Source organism: Epinephelus lanceolatus, chromosome 15, assembly GCF_041903045.1.
Source record: "Epinephelus lanceolatus isolate andai-2023 chromosome 15, ASM4190304v1, whole genome shotgun sequence".
NCBI lineage: Eukaryota > Metazoa > Chordata > Actinopteri > Perciformes > Serranidae > Epinephelus > Epinephelus lanceolatus.
This window is the reverse complement of record NC_135748.1, coordinates 27,500,751-27,515,341: the sequence shown is the minus strand read 5'-3', so window position 1 is coordinate 27,515,341 and position 14,591 is coordinate 27,500,751.

Below are 14,591 nucleotides of genomic sequence, written 5' to 3'. Positions count from 1 at the left end.
AACAAACCAACCCTCACTGAGTGCTTGGCAATCTCATTGCAAAACAAAACGGCTGGAGAATTAATGACGCTTCAAACTGGGACAGGTTTTTTACTGCTGATAATCTGGATCCAGGGTAATTTGCAGCAATTGGTGGCATATGGTTTGGTTTTACACTCAGTGTCCAGCAACAGATATGAAATCTGTTGGACTGGAAGTGATAGTGCACCACATAAACAGATCCATTCAAGTTTATTTAGAGTAACTGGATAAACAAAAAAGGTCATTTAGAAAAGTGATTGGAAAAGAAGTGAAAAGGCATGAACAAAATAAAAAATAAAAAAGCGAAGCTTACAAAATCAAACAGTCGTCAAAACAGCAGTTCAGCTGTCTGGTTTGAGTTTTCCATAGGATGTCCGTGGGGTGGCTAAAGCATGTCGCTGTGGAGAGGAACCAGAGAACAAAGAGCATGCTGGTTAGTGTTTGACACACACCTGAAAGCCCCCATGTTCTCTCTCTGTAGAAGTGCCTGTGGTGGTCTCCAACTGCTGCTTGTTTTTGAGGGGTACTCATTGCCTCATCCCTGCCTCCAGGCAAAACTCCATCCCTCTCCCTACCTTCTCTCTTTTTCTCTTTTTCTATTCTCCTTCTCCCCTCACTCATCAGCTCCCTCTTTTGCTCAACCTACTCTCATTCTCTCTCTTCTTCTCTCAGTTCCTCCACCTCTCCGTCCCCTCAGGGCAGCAGGTTCGGGTAGAAGTCTATTGCGGCGATCAGAGCTGATAACCTGTATTCTGGACAGGCGTGCCACATGGGGCCACACCTTGCCCGAGGATAGGTCCATCCATGCTGGGGGCAACAGAGGCACAGGGGCCAGGGGGCTAAAGCCGGGGGCTAGGTCTAGAGTCAGGGCTGGGAGCTTGAACTGCAGCATAAAGCAGGGGGGGAAACGGGATGGATGCTGGGACAGCAGCTGCATGAGCCCGAAGGCCAGGGCAGGCGGAAGGGGGCGTAGAGAGAGGCGAGAGGCAGAGATATGGAGCCAGGAGGAGAGAGAAGGGTCAGGGTTAGTGACAGGGGTCTGCACGGTCCAGCTGAGGCTCTACTGATCCATGGTCGAGTGGAGCTGACAGGTGAGAGAACAGCACCACCCCTAATGATGGCAGCCAAGGAAGGGGTTGGGGGAGATGTTGGTGCAGGTTGGCGTGCGTTCTTGCACTGTGAGGTGAGTTTGATGAGGTGGTGGAGGGGTGAGGTGAAAGGAGGGGAAGAAGCAAGAGGTGGACACAGAGCTGTGGAGAGTGATGGACTCGACCGTTAGAGCCTGCTGTGTGAAAAGCTTTTGTTTATACTGATGTTTTGAATCAAAGATCAATTGGAGGCCTGAGCCTCGCTGTGTCTGCAGTGCAGCTGTTGTGCTGCAGCCCAACCGCCATATAATTGTCCATCGATGCAACTCGACGAAAATGCATTTGATAGGCAAAATTTGTATTTGAAGTACGAATGTTGGAAGTCGAGTAATTCACATTCTCCCACGTTTCGCCATTTACACAGTCATAATGCAGCTTTTATTCTCTGAGCTGGCTCCACAGTGTGTGACAACAGGCCATGTGTTCTGCCTCCACAACTGGGTTGAAAATAGGACTTTCTGTCACTTTAGTAAAAGACCACAAGCTGGAGTAGTTGGTCAGAGGAGCTATGGCAAAGTGCTGTGTGTAATCATATTTGTGCATTTGTCTCTCAGTGCATATATGCATGTTTGTTGGGCTGTGTGGCAACGCTCCATCTGCCTGGCTGCCTGGATTGCCCTGTCTGTGCTGCCCTGATTCCATCACCTTCCATGGGTTTGGAGGGTGGCGGGAGTGGGGGTCGACTGGGGGAAGGAACGGCGGTGGTGGGGAGCGTACACAAAAAGTCACCCTGAATCTGCCAGCTGATTAATCAAGGGTGATTCGGCGGCAAGCGCAGCCTACCCGCTCCTTCCTGGCTAGTCCGTGTGTATTTATTTAGAGTAACCCGTGGCCAGTCACGCCTGACCTCAAACCATCAGGAGCAGCCACAGTTGCGCCCAAGCATAAACAAAAAATGCGTAATGAAGGTAAGAGGACAGAGGACGGGGTGGTGTGGGGCGGGGATGGAGGGGAGGAGGGGGAGAGTGGGAGGAGAGTGGGAGGAGGGCAGGCGCGCTTTCTTTTTCTCAGAGATAGGGATCTTAAGCTTCACAGCAGAGCTCATGGGTCCAGACATTGAGCTGAAATAGCTGCCTGTGTCCTGGTGTTTACTTCTTAGCTGACATGGGAAGGGAAATCATTGACCTCTGTCGGAGCAGCCAGGGTCCATCCATCTTCCAGGCCGAAGGTATTTTTTGTCAGGTATCAAATAGCTGGCGTTGAAGGGGAAACCTTCCTACTTGCTTAAAGAGTTAATTGGAACCTCAGGCTACAACTGACGAAAGATTACTTATGATTTTATGTAAGGGAAAATATGGAGTTGTGAATAGATTTTTAAGACAAAAACACACGATCTGCAGTTGGCAGCCAAGTTCAGTTGAAGAAAACCAATAAGAATCTATTCTAGTTTTTTTTCTCCATGTGTTCTCTCCTGCTCCCCTCTCTAAAATGCTCTAGTTCATTTCGGGGTTAAAAGCATCAAGCCTGATCAATTTCATCATCTGGGCTGTGATGTAAGTAGCACGGCGAGCAGGAGAACAGAAACAAACAAACTCCAAAGATGGAGCCTCTATAGAGAGTTATTGATTGAACATGAAGGTTAGCCAGAAGTCTGAGAAGGTTGGCTCTCAGCGGTCCCATGTGGCGTCAAGAGGCCCAACTCTCTCTGTCTTTAAAACACAGGAAAGAACAAACACGGCGGATGGGAGAGGAGGAAGGGAAGAACACGTATAACACACTCTCAGTGAGGCTGAGGATGTGTTTTGATGAATCACGTGGTCAAGAGTCATTTTTGGAAAAGGCAACGCAATTGGTATTATGGAAAATTACATCAATAATAACAAGACATGGATTAAAACAGCATGCACTCTACAAATAAAAGCTAGTTGATATGCTTTGCTATCATGTACCAAGTCCTCAAAGTTATTCTAAAGGCACAGGCGGAGCAGAAGTCACCTGTGACACGACTGGGTGAAAGTTAAGACGCCTGTTTACCAACCTCAGTGTCCTACACACGTCTGCCTCTCTGCCTTGTGTTGGTAAGTAATCTGCATGACACGTGGTGATTGTCCAGGAGAGGCACGGTGGCATTTCAGGTGAGCAGGTGGAAACAGGCAACACACCACCTGGTGCCGGGAGAAAGAAGGAGAGATACAGAGAGCACAGCCTCCCAGCACAGCTTGTTGGGTTCTGACCCACCACAGCCCTCAATCTCCACAAACCCACCCACCCGCCTTCCTTTTTTTTCCTCTCTCTCTCTCTGCCATCACATTCAGATCAGCAACGTCGTGCCCGCTTGACTGAAGCAGGAAGGGGCCTGTCTCCCGTAGAGGCAAACAGAGGATAGGAGGATGAAGGGAGGGCAGGAGAGAGGGAACATAGCAGTAAACAACAGCACCTTTTGTCCTGCATCTGTCTGAGCCTGGCATCCTACGGCGTGTGACAGTTAGAGATGCATGTGGTACATTCAGCAATCCCCGACATGGATGTTGAGTCATCCCAGATGGCCATCACTTTTTTCCTCCCCTCTCCTTGTCTCTGTTTCTCTTTCACATCCTCTCTGTATCTCCCATCAAGGAAGGACAGCCACTCTGGTGTGACTTTGAGGAATGGGATCAAATAATTGGGTTAAGCACACAGTGACCAGCACACATATACAGCCAGGTATTGCCTCTTAACTAAATAAATAGTTATTTAATTAATTAATAACTATACAAGAGAGGCGTAAAATGTGTAAAGCAGCATTTGAATGTGATAAAGTCGGGTTTACAAAATGCCTTATGAAGAATTCATAACATCTTCTGGTGTAATGTAATATGCAACATTGTAATGTTTCTATTTTTAAGGAATTCGGCTTTTATTTCTTCATTATTTCTCCAGTTTTTTCCTATGCTAATGCAGTAATTAATGCATTAACGTGAATTTGTGCTGCAGAAACTTAACAAACCGCATGTTAACTGTTATATTTCATTTTATCTGACTGAGAGAAACACCATTTAACAGCCTACACACTTAATATCAGAGGGGACAAAGAATGATGATTAACCTCCTCTAATAAATCTTCCAACATAATTATGCACATGCCAAACGGTAAAGAAGCGCTCCCTGTCAAAGTTAATACCCCTGACAGCTTCTCACTTCTCGTTGACAAAACAGAAAAGAAAAAAAAAGATGCATAACCCTTTGACTTTCGACAGTTTGGATGTAGAAGCCGACTTGACAGATGCTATGCTATTCCCCACATCTTGAGAAAAAATATGAAAATGCATTATTAATTCCACAATGTGGATAGCCAATATTCATAGAGTGCAAAAGAAGAACAGGCAGGCAGGCAGGCAGGCAGGCTGGCGGATGTGCCAGCCAACGAGTGAACGAGCAACTCTAACCTTGAGCTTTCACCATCGCTGGTTGACATCTCTGAAAACATGTTCTTTTTTTTTTCCAAGTGTGGGTTGTCAGCGGCACTGTCACAGGCAGGGAGAGGCGACGTTAAGTATAGAAGGACACATGTGGCTCGGTGAGGAGGGGGGGGTCTCTGTAAAGTCACTCACAGAGTTCCTGTCACGGTTAAGTAGACAGGTGCTTACTGTTAACACCCCACTAATATCTTTATGCATATTTATGAATCCCCCTCCCTTATAATACGTTGCTCGTTAATGTCACAGCTGCCAAATATTGACTGTGACTTTCTTTTAAAAAGCGCATAAATAAAACTGCTTTTAAAGATTTTGACCTGCTTAAATACATCGCTTTTCCTGTCCCTTTGATCAGAAAGCTTTTCATTATTTAAGCCTCCATGCTTCTTTATATTCTGCCACCTCATCTGCTGCAAATATGCAATATATCTTTATTTAGAGTCGCTACCTATCCCTTCATCTACCATGCCCACACTTAATCCTCCCACTTCTTCTTGTGTCTAAGTGTGGTCAGAGACATCTAAGTGCTCTCATTATGGGAAAAGTTTGCGAGCGGGGCAAAACTTGCTGCTGGGTCTCATCAGTGAGAAAGAGGGAAATGGCTTTATAGTCTCTGAGGATTTGTATACTGATTGCTGCCTAATTCTGACTCGCACTCTGTAACTGCGTCTTTCTTTTCCCATGAAAACTTGGCCAAGAATTGCAGAGTGGTGCACATGAGGGGAAGAGTTTTCAAGAGATGTATATAGAAGTGGACAAGTTCCTACTCTGCTGTAAAATCTCAGTTCTGGTTCTGGCAAATAGTCCCTTTAGACAAATTTGCTTTAAGTCTGACCTCAAACAGTATCAGTGGGAGTCACATACAGACCTCACTGAGACAATCAGTGGAACACAAATTAAAATTCAGATTGAATTTAGTACTTTGGATTAAATATACTGAGCTCAAACTGTGGCTTTACTGATTGCATTTATCGAACATTTCACGTAAGATTGACAACTTTGACTTTAAAAGTTCACACCAGTAAATGTCCATGACACTATGAAGTGCATGGTAAATACGCCATTAAATCTGAGGCTCCTAATCTGCTCTAAAAATCTCTGTTTTGTTAGCAGGATAAAATACAGTTTAATTTGTCTGATGTTATCGAGTTTACAGTGCAGTTTGGAATGGCTTCATGCTGTAAAAGAAACCTCAAAGATCTGATATAAAACAAGTAATGACTTCAGTTATGATTTGGTCCAAATGCATTTTGCCAAAGTCCGTGAATGCATTTGAACCAAACCTCAGTAACTGCTAGCACAAATTGCAATGATAAACTTTTTATTATGTATTTATTTGTGGGTGGACGAGCGGACAAGAGAAAAATTCAGAATTAAAGACCAAAATAATAAGCAAAACTGCCCTATTCCAGCAATAAATCCTAACAAAAAGTATATATATGTGTAGAGACAGGCAAAAAGCCTAATGATCATCAATCACATACAGTACATTAACATGTACAAAATGTCCATATTCAAACCAAAACTTTTCCATTCTTGTGGGATTTTGCTCCGTCCCTTCCTGTCTCTGAGTGTAAACAAATTAGCCCGTGAAGCCACGGGTGGGGTCAGAGGTCAAGCCTGACACAGGGAGGCATGGTGTGACAGGCTTAGGCCACTTGGACTTCTCGCCCAAGGAGCAGATGTTAGCGGCGGCAGTGTGATTATCGCCACGGCGACCGAGGAACAGGAGCAACGGCCCTTGGATGGATGCTGGTAATTACCCAGGCTCCCCTGGGAAGGAGATGACATGTGCCCGCCACTCTTGGAGATCACAGGGGCATAATTAAAGCTGCAGTAACAGTTGTTAATAGGGCAGCAAATAAAGGTAGCAGGGGATGAAGCGAAAGAGAAAGCAAGGGAGGGAAGGAAGTGGGGGGGGGGGCATAATGGAGGATTGTCTCTCCTTTGTCCTTTCTCTTGTTTGTTTTGCACACTGTGACCTTCCTGTGAGGCAATGGATGTAAATGAAGGACGGATCATTTGAGCAAGAAGAAAGTGAACTTCACTAAAAATGTGCAAAATAAAAAAGTGTATTTTTCAGGGGAAACTATGCACAAAGTAACAAAAGGCTGGCATTACTTTATTTTGCTGTTGACCAGTTAGTATTTACACTGGAGGAGCAATAATGTAAATCAGTGCAAAATATGTATACCTGTCACAAAGTGCCGCCACCCTTGGTTACTGTTGACAAGTCTATCACCTTTCGAAATGTCAATATGGCATTTTAATGATATCAGTGACAGATATTCCAAAAGAAATGATAGCAAATTTCTGGAATGTAGTTCTGGAGTATCAGAGAGAAGTAGTACGAAAGAACGGCAATATGCATTTGAGAGCTACATTCAATTTGTCAGTGGAGTATTGTGAAAGAAATAAAATTACATTATGATAATTCATGTTAAGAACAAACATACAGGAACAACAATGTTATCACACGGCAGGCGCAGTCAGTGTTGTTTTATTTTAAGCTAACGTTAGGTTATGAAGCCCTACATCTTACACTATCTATATGTTCCAGCCCATACATCAGACCGGTTATCGCGTCATCACGAGGCATCATGGGAGTTTTGGGGGAAAACAACTGCCATTTTTAAATCCCTGACAGATACCGGTATTCAAGATTAGATTAGATTGGAAGATTAGATTGGATTTTTTTTAGATTGAAAGATAATATTTGATTAGATTTAGGTAGATAGGTATAGATAGGAATGTCCACTAATTATTTAGATAGTTTACGGGAACCTGAGCGTTCACGTTATTTAGAGAAATTGTCTACCTTCATGTCCATTCAGTCTCCCTTCGTTCGTATGGATCAATGTCCCAACACAGTGGCCGGAGATACATTTTGCTGACATCTACACTTACTTTACTTTACTTTACTTTAATAGAGTCACCAGGTAGACACAGTGCTGCTAATATTAAAACATTGATAGCCAACTATTTGATCTGGGCCAAGCTGAGTGGAAGGTAACATTCTGATGTTAGCCTGTCGCAGCCTTCGTCACTTTAACGTTAGCTTGCTCGCTAGGTGCCAGGCTATTCTGCGTTAGTCTCCATTTTTTTATTCCGCATATTTGAAATAATGTCTAATTCATATTTATTGTCACCAAAAAAGCAATTTACACAGCCGCCAAAATGAAGAACTAACACAGGCATAGTTAGTAGTTAAAATTGTAGCTTTGGCTTTTTCTTACAGTATTAATCTGGCCGTAGCGATTATTAAATCAGACATCACATTAGATAGCTAGCTAATTATCTTGCCTGATATGAAATGTTCTCCACAGACATAGACATGTAGAGATGGAGGGTCCCACAGCTTCCCATTTTCCTGTCTTTTTATGGCTTGGAGCCATAAAAGCCTTCTCTTGGGGTGTTTTTTTTTTCGGACACGGAAGGGGTGAAAAACGAAGCTCTGGGTTTTTTATTTTATTGTTAGTGCAACCAACTACACAACAACTCTCCGGCATCGCTGAACTCAATCCAATCCTAACTACTCGGATTTAAAAATGGCGTATGTTTTCCCCCAAAACTCCCATGGTGCCTCAGTGATGACGTGTAACCGGTCTGACGTATTGCTAGCAAAACAAATTTTTTTCTACTTTTCAATGTGTTTAAAACACAAGCAGCCTCAAATTACCTCACATAAAGTTTAAACACAAGTAACTTCAAAATCAACCATCTGTTTGCCACCATGCTAAGCTAACTACTATTAGTTAGTGTCTTATTTTGGCGCAAACAGCATCTTATTTTGTTGATCTTCAATGGATTGAGGTTGGAGTGAGGTCTTCAACACTGTTTAATCCCCAACCAACATCTCTTTTATTGGGTTTTTGGCTTTGGAAGAGTGAAGGATATGATACCCCCCTCTACACTTCGAGGATATCTGGTTACTAACATAGGATTAGCTAGTGGCAATTCTAGGGAGGGGCTAAACGAAGACTTAGTCAAAATAAGCTCTGTGGCAAACAAAAGTTTATGCTACTCAAATGTTTTGTTCAGCGGGATCATCTTCACGAACCCCACTTTTGTGATTTTTGATGTGTAATTGCAATTGCCAGAAGGACATAGCTAATGTTAGGCTATAAATGAACTACACCACAGTTGCATGACTTCATCATCACCACGTCAACGCGGCTGTGAAGCCACACTAAGTGCTTTGTAGTCTTATTTCGCCACCTGTTAGCAACCTTCCTTTTTAAGACACGTAAAGACTTTAAAATTTACAAGTGGTGTACTTACTGATGTATTTTATGTCGTAGAATGAACACGTGAAAGCCTCTTCAGCTTGTGTTTACTACAGACCTTATTTTAGGCATCTAACCGAAAAATAAAACCCATTGATTTCAAGACGAAGGAACCATGAGTGTTAAAACTCTAACTCATTTTCAGGTGTTTGGACTCATTCATGTTTTACTAATCCAGCATTATGTGGACTTCTTCACTCCGAGAAAACTTCAACCGAGCAAATTCTTCAAAGGAACTACAAAAACAAACTTTTCAGCACATAAAGAAACATGCCTCCTCTGTCCAGCAGCAGCTACAACAACAAAATTTACTGTACGACAAAAATGTCACAAAGTCACCTCAAGACCTCCGCTGGCATGAAATCAGTTTGGAATCTCTTTAAGTGCAGCAGAAGTGTTTGCCAGTGACAGGTATGTTTTTGTCTTGCTCGGCAGTGTGTGATGCAGAGAGTGCCCACGCAGAGCTCTTAAAAGCACCATACAAGACCCCAAGTGTCAGAGCACATCACCACAGCCTTTTAGAGCCACAAAACCCTCTGACAGCACCAAAATGGCTTCTCTTGCTAAATGACCACATTCAACCCCTGTACAGCACTTGACAGGCCTATGAATTCTTCTTCCTGAAAGGCCTGATGCGAAAAAATACACATTGCGTTGCAGGGGTGTGGGAGTGCATTTTGTAAGTGCGTTTAGACTTTGTATGAACAATTTAAATGGTTTTCAGCTTGATGGTAAGTTCTCTTTTGGATGTCAAAGAGAGTTGAAAAAAAAGGTTGGGTTGGAAGTGGTAGTGGGCAAGTGGATAGTTGCCAAAACATTATGGCAGACTGTATGATTAATCCAAGACTGGAATGTTTTCAGTGCTGATACTGTATAAAGGTCCTTGAAGATCAAATGTCTGGCCTAGGGCAACAATAAGGTTTGTGTAATGCTTTGCTTAATTGCATTAAAGCGATATTTGCAGAATTACATTTGTAATCCTGCAACACATGAACTCCTCATTGTCATTTATGCCTAGCCTGCTGTTTTTTGGCACGTTACATCTCTGGAGATCTCTTCAGTAGAAGAAAGAGGGGAGTAGAAGAGAAGAGGCGGATCAGATGACTGCGGCGATAATGTGTGAGTTTGCCAGTCAGGTCTGTCTACTATAGCAGAGGGGAGTCCCAGAGAGAATTAGCCATGCTGAGCTTGACACAGAATACCCACCCAGATAAATGGCAAGGCTCTGGCAGGACATATTTTTGGGATTAACTCGCTGACCCAAAAAAGTGATGTCCGCAAAATGAGACCACCGGGGACAACGGAAGAGAAGTAGCCATTTCTTCAGCTGTTAGGGCCAATGTCAGCCAGTGAACCTCGATCGCTCAATTACTGTCGTTTAGCTCTCAAAGAGAAAAGGTCCACAAGGGATTATTTATCCAACGGGAACCTGCCAATTCATACATAAGGTTAGCCAAAGCAAAGGTATGGAGAAACCATTTCTATTCTAGTAAAAGTAGCTATTCCATTAGCATATAGCACTCATGAGCCACTTTAAAGGAACAAAGTAAGGTCTATTCCGTGTCAATGAACCACAAAGCCCTAAATGGAATGGCCACATCTTCCAGTGTACCGCTTCCAAAACACGTTTTTCATTTGGAAAGACCACCACTAATGTTACCATCCATTGCCTCTCCCTTTTTCATTGTCTCTCTCTCTCACACTCTCCCTCTCTGTGGTAACATTCACACATCACACGTTGCAAATGTCCGCATGCTCTCTATTTCTTTGAGTGCTGTGTTGTCAGTGTTTCATGACTTATTCACTCATTTCATCCCGCAAAGGACATCAATATTTAATAGCGATGGAAGCATGTTTTCCCATGGTTTAATAAAAGATACGGTGTGTATGCACAACACATGCACGCACAGCGTGTGAATCCACATGTGAGTGTGTTGTCTGCAGCGGTGCAAGAGCTTGCGTTCTCCGCCGTCTCTTCCTGTGGTGAAAACCAATCAGTGTCAGTGGAGTGTCAGATTTGAGCCTGCAGTCAGCTGACAGGACAACACAGGCAATGTCCTTAGTAACTGCTACAAAATTACTAATTTTAATTGCCATCAGATGCTTTTTACACATTATAAAATTAATTGTGATGCTGTGGTGTAATTAAAAAACAACACATTCACTGCAATTTGCAGCCTCTCATGTCCGTATTATTTGCAAATGCCACATTTCCTAATAAACCCAGTTAATTAGTGTCACGTGAAATTTAGGTTTTCCCTTTTTCTCTCTCACATGAAAGTGATATTACTGTTAGCAACACAACACACTTAACACTGCAAGTAACTCTGTCTGAAACATATTTTAATCTCATTTATACTAATGGATGTAAAATGAGGACTATTTATTGATTTTGAAATTGGCATTACTGAGCTATTGGAGCCATGTATGAAAAGCAACCCATGCACTGTGTATGGATGGTCAATTGACTGCATTTATTTAGCACTTTATTTAGCGGCGAGAAATCATGCATACCCATCAGGAGCAATTGAGGTTCAGTGTCTTGCTCAAGGACACTTCCACATGTGGACCCGAGGAGCCAGGAATAAAATCGCCACACATAAATATTTCATTGCACTAGTTACCTCCTTTTTCACCATCATCTAAACTCAGCTATAACTTATAAATGACTTTATCTGCATCAGATCCAACGCTGGGTTGAGCCACGTAAATCGATCGGTACAACCTTATGCATTTAAAGGGCAAGCACGACTGCATTAACATACTGTGTTACTTGATTAGCTACCGATCGGTACAGTCCTACAGCTATATCAATTCCACAGTTAACACTCATCAAATCTAATCCCAGCTGGAAATCCCTGTGCAGCACGCTGTCATATCCCGTTGGCAGGTTGCATCTAAACTGATTTGGCAACCTTTTGTCTTCTCTAATCTGGTTAAATCAATAGAAATATTCGCCCTTGATCCGGCATAGGGGACCCAGATCAATATGAATATTGATCAATAAGTGGTATTGGATGCGCTGGGAGGTCAGCCAGTCCTAGTAGGGTTGAGGCTAATCAGTTTAAGCTGCCCACAGGCAGTAAAATGGGGGCTAAGCGAAGTTTAAGAAGTGACTTGGCCTGCAGAGAGAGTCCTTGGCTCCTTCTGTGTCATGAATGCTCCCACAGAGAAAAAGGGGAGGGGACGAGGAATGAATAAAGGGACTTTTATTTGATATGTCAGATCGTTTAATAGATTTATGCATTTATGCAGACTGCAGTTTCATTTTCAGTCTCACCTATACTGAAATAGATGATTGCTTAATGTCTCTCTATCTTCGAAGGTCCCATTAAATGCTCATTTTCAGGTTTATACTGTATTTTGGGTGACTACTAGAACATATTTACATGCTTTAAAGTAAAAAAAAAACGTGTGTTCACCCTCTGTCTGAAATGCTCTGTCTTTGCACCTGTTTCTTTAAGCCAGTCTTCAAAAAACAGCCCAGTCTGCTCTGATTGGTCCATGTCTTCTAAATCTGCGCTCATGGCATCTCTGCACTGTCACTACAGCTGGGTTGATGACTGTAGCGAAAGTTTCTATGAGTGCTTTTGCACCTTCCCTGTTTGGTTCAGTTCAATTGAACTCAAGTTTGTTTGCCCCCTAAGTGTGGTCCGTTTGGGCAGATGTGAACACAGCAATCGCACTCGAGTGCACACCAAAACAACCAGACTGAAACCTTCTTGTAGAGGTGGTCTCGCTGTGGTTACAAACAAACTCTGGTGCGGTTCGTTTGTGGTGAGAACGTGTTCCGACCTTGATCTGAACCAACTGCAGTCACATGACACATTGTTTGGGTTAAACATGAGCATGTTACAGTCCTGGAGGATTATTAATGTGCACCTCCTCCTGTACTGCCTTAATATGCACATTCAGCACATCCAATGCATCAAAACATTGTTTTCTAGTTAGAGCCGTGCCTCGTTTTCAAACTGTGTGGTTTGACTAAAATGAACAATGACAGCAATATAGTCCACGATGACCAGCGCTAAAATCAACCTGCGTAGTTGTCCCTCCATTGTGACATTAGAAAGTGTCACATTTATCTTGCAAGTGTACTCTTCTTCAACGTTTTGTTTACTTCCTGGATTTTTCCCACATGGAAATTCTGACCAATCAAGAGCAGCTTTCTGGCACAAGGCATTTGATCTGGGCCACTTGTAAATGCTGCTGTGAGAACATGAACCAACTCTAGGCAATTATGCAACTTTGTAACAAAATTAGTCCCTGATTCGGACCAAAGCAAGACAACTCTAGGTCTGAAAGCACTCTTCCTTTACATAGAATAGTTTCTACATCATAACTTCACAAAAGTCTTGGCAAAATCACCAAACAATGCACTCAGAAATCATGAAAAAGTTCAATGTTGTTGAAACGATTCATCTATTTATTTATTTTTTAAGATAGGATGGTCTCTATTTAGCAGACTGCACCCAAAACACTTTTATATATGGAGGAATGTGACATAAATTTAAAGTCTCATGTGGGTCAGAGAGAACACAGAGGCTACAGTTAAATCTGACAGATTACATGCGGCACTGACGAATGAGACGTGGCCATGGTGTCGACACACACAGAGACACACACACAAGCCTTTAGGGGGGTAATTAACACAAGGCCAGTGTACCTAACCCCAAAACCTGTTCCTCCTCCAACATGTTTTACCTAATTCGCTGAGTTTATTCTGTACTTTTCTATCGCATTTTCTCTTTACATGCTGAATCTGTGTCTATCTCCTTCTCTCCCACTCCAGAATGTATGTCCTGATGCCTGACCAAGGTCAAGGACACACAGAATCATTAGAAGAGAGGATACACAAGAGAAGGATGAATGAGCCTTCCAAGGGTCACATGACATGAATGATAAGGTACCGTATTCTCTGCAGTTAAAACACAAAGACTTTATAAAATAAGAAGAAAGAAAAAAGAGGGAGAGGCGCAGGACACAGACAGAGAGGTATGGGGGTGGAGAAACAAGAACATGGTGAGTCGTGGCGGAGTCGGGGCAACAGATGACCTTTTCAGAGAAAGCCCCTTACGCAGTCTTGGGCCAAGGTACACTTTTATTTATAGAAGGTATTTATAGAAGCGATTTTCCCGAGGTTATCCTGAGCAAAATGCCAGTTCTCATTACCAGCCGGGTCCTGCCTGTGCCTCATTTTACGGCTGGATGAGCCCAGGCAGCAGGGGACCCAGCATGCAGCCCAGGGTCACCTATTAAATCCTCATGTCCAAGAGAGCACCGTCATGCACTTCTTGTTCTACACTGGGTGGGGCTATGGAGCAGCAAGAATAGAGTGAGTAAAGGGGTGGCCAGGTGTGTCTATGCACGTGTGTGTGTGTTGTGTGGAGAGTGATTTATTAAGGGAGTGTGCCATTAGTACTGGAGTTTGCCATTTTATGTACCTCCTGTTGTTTTAGGTTGTGATGATTACAGTTTGAAATCTAAGTCTGTTTCCATTTGTTTAAAAAAAAGTGCCATTTCGTGAAGCAAAGCAGTTCACAGCACAGAATATAAAAACAAAGGCTCTGCCTGCATGTGTAGAGATATACTATGGTTTGGCCTCTTGTCTACACAGACTGAGTTTTAGGTCACTAAAATGAAGATTTTTTTAAAACACCTTCAAAGGTGCAGATTTTTCAAAACTCCAATTATTGTTTCTCTGTGTGGACGTGTAAAACAGAGCAGTTTGGAAACAATGC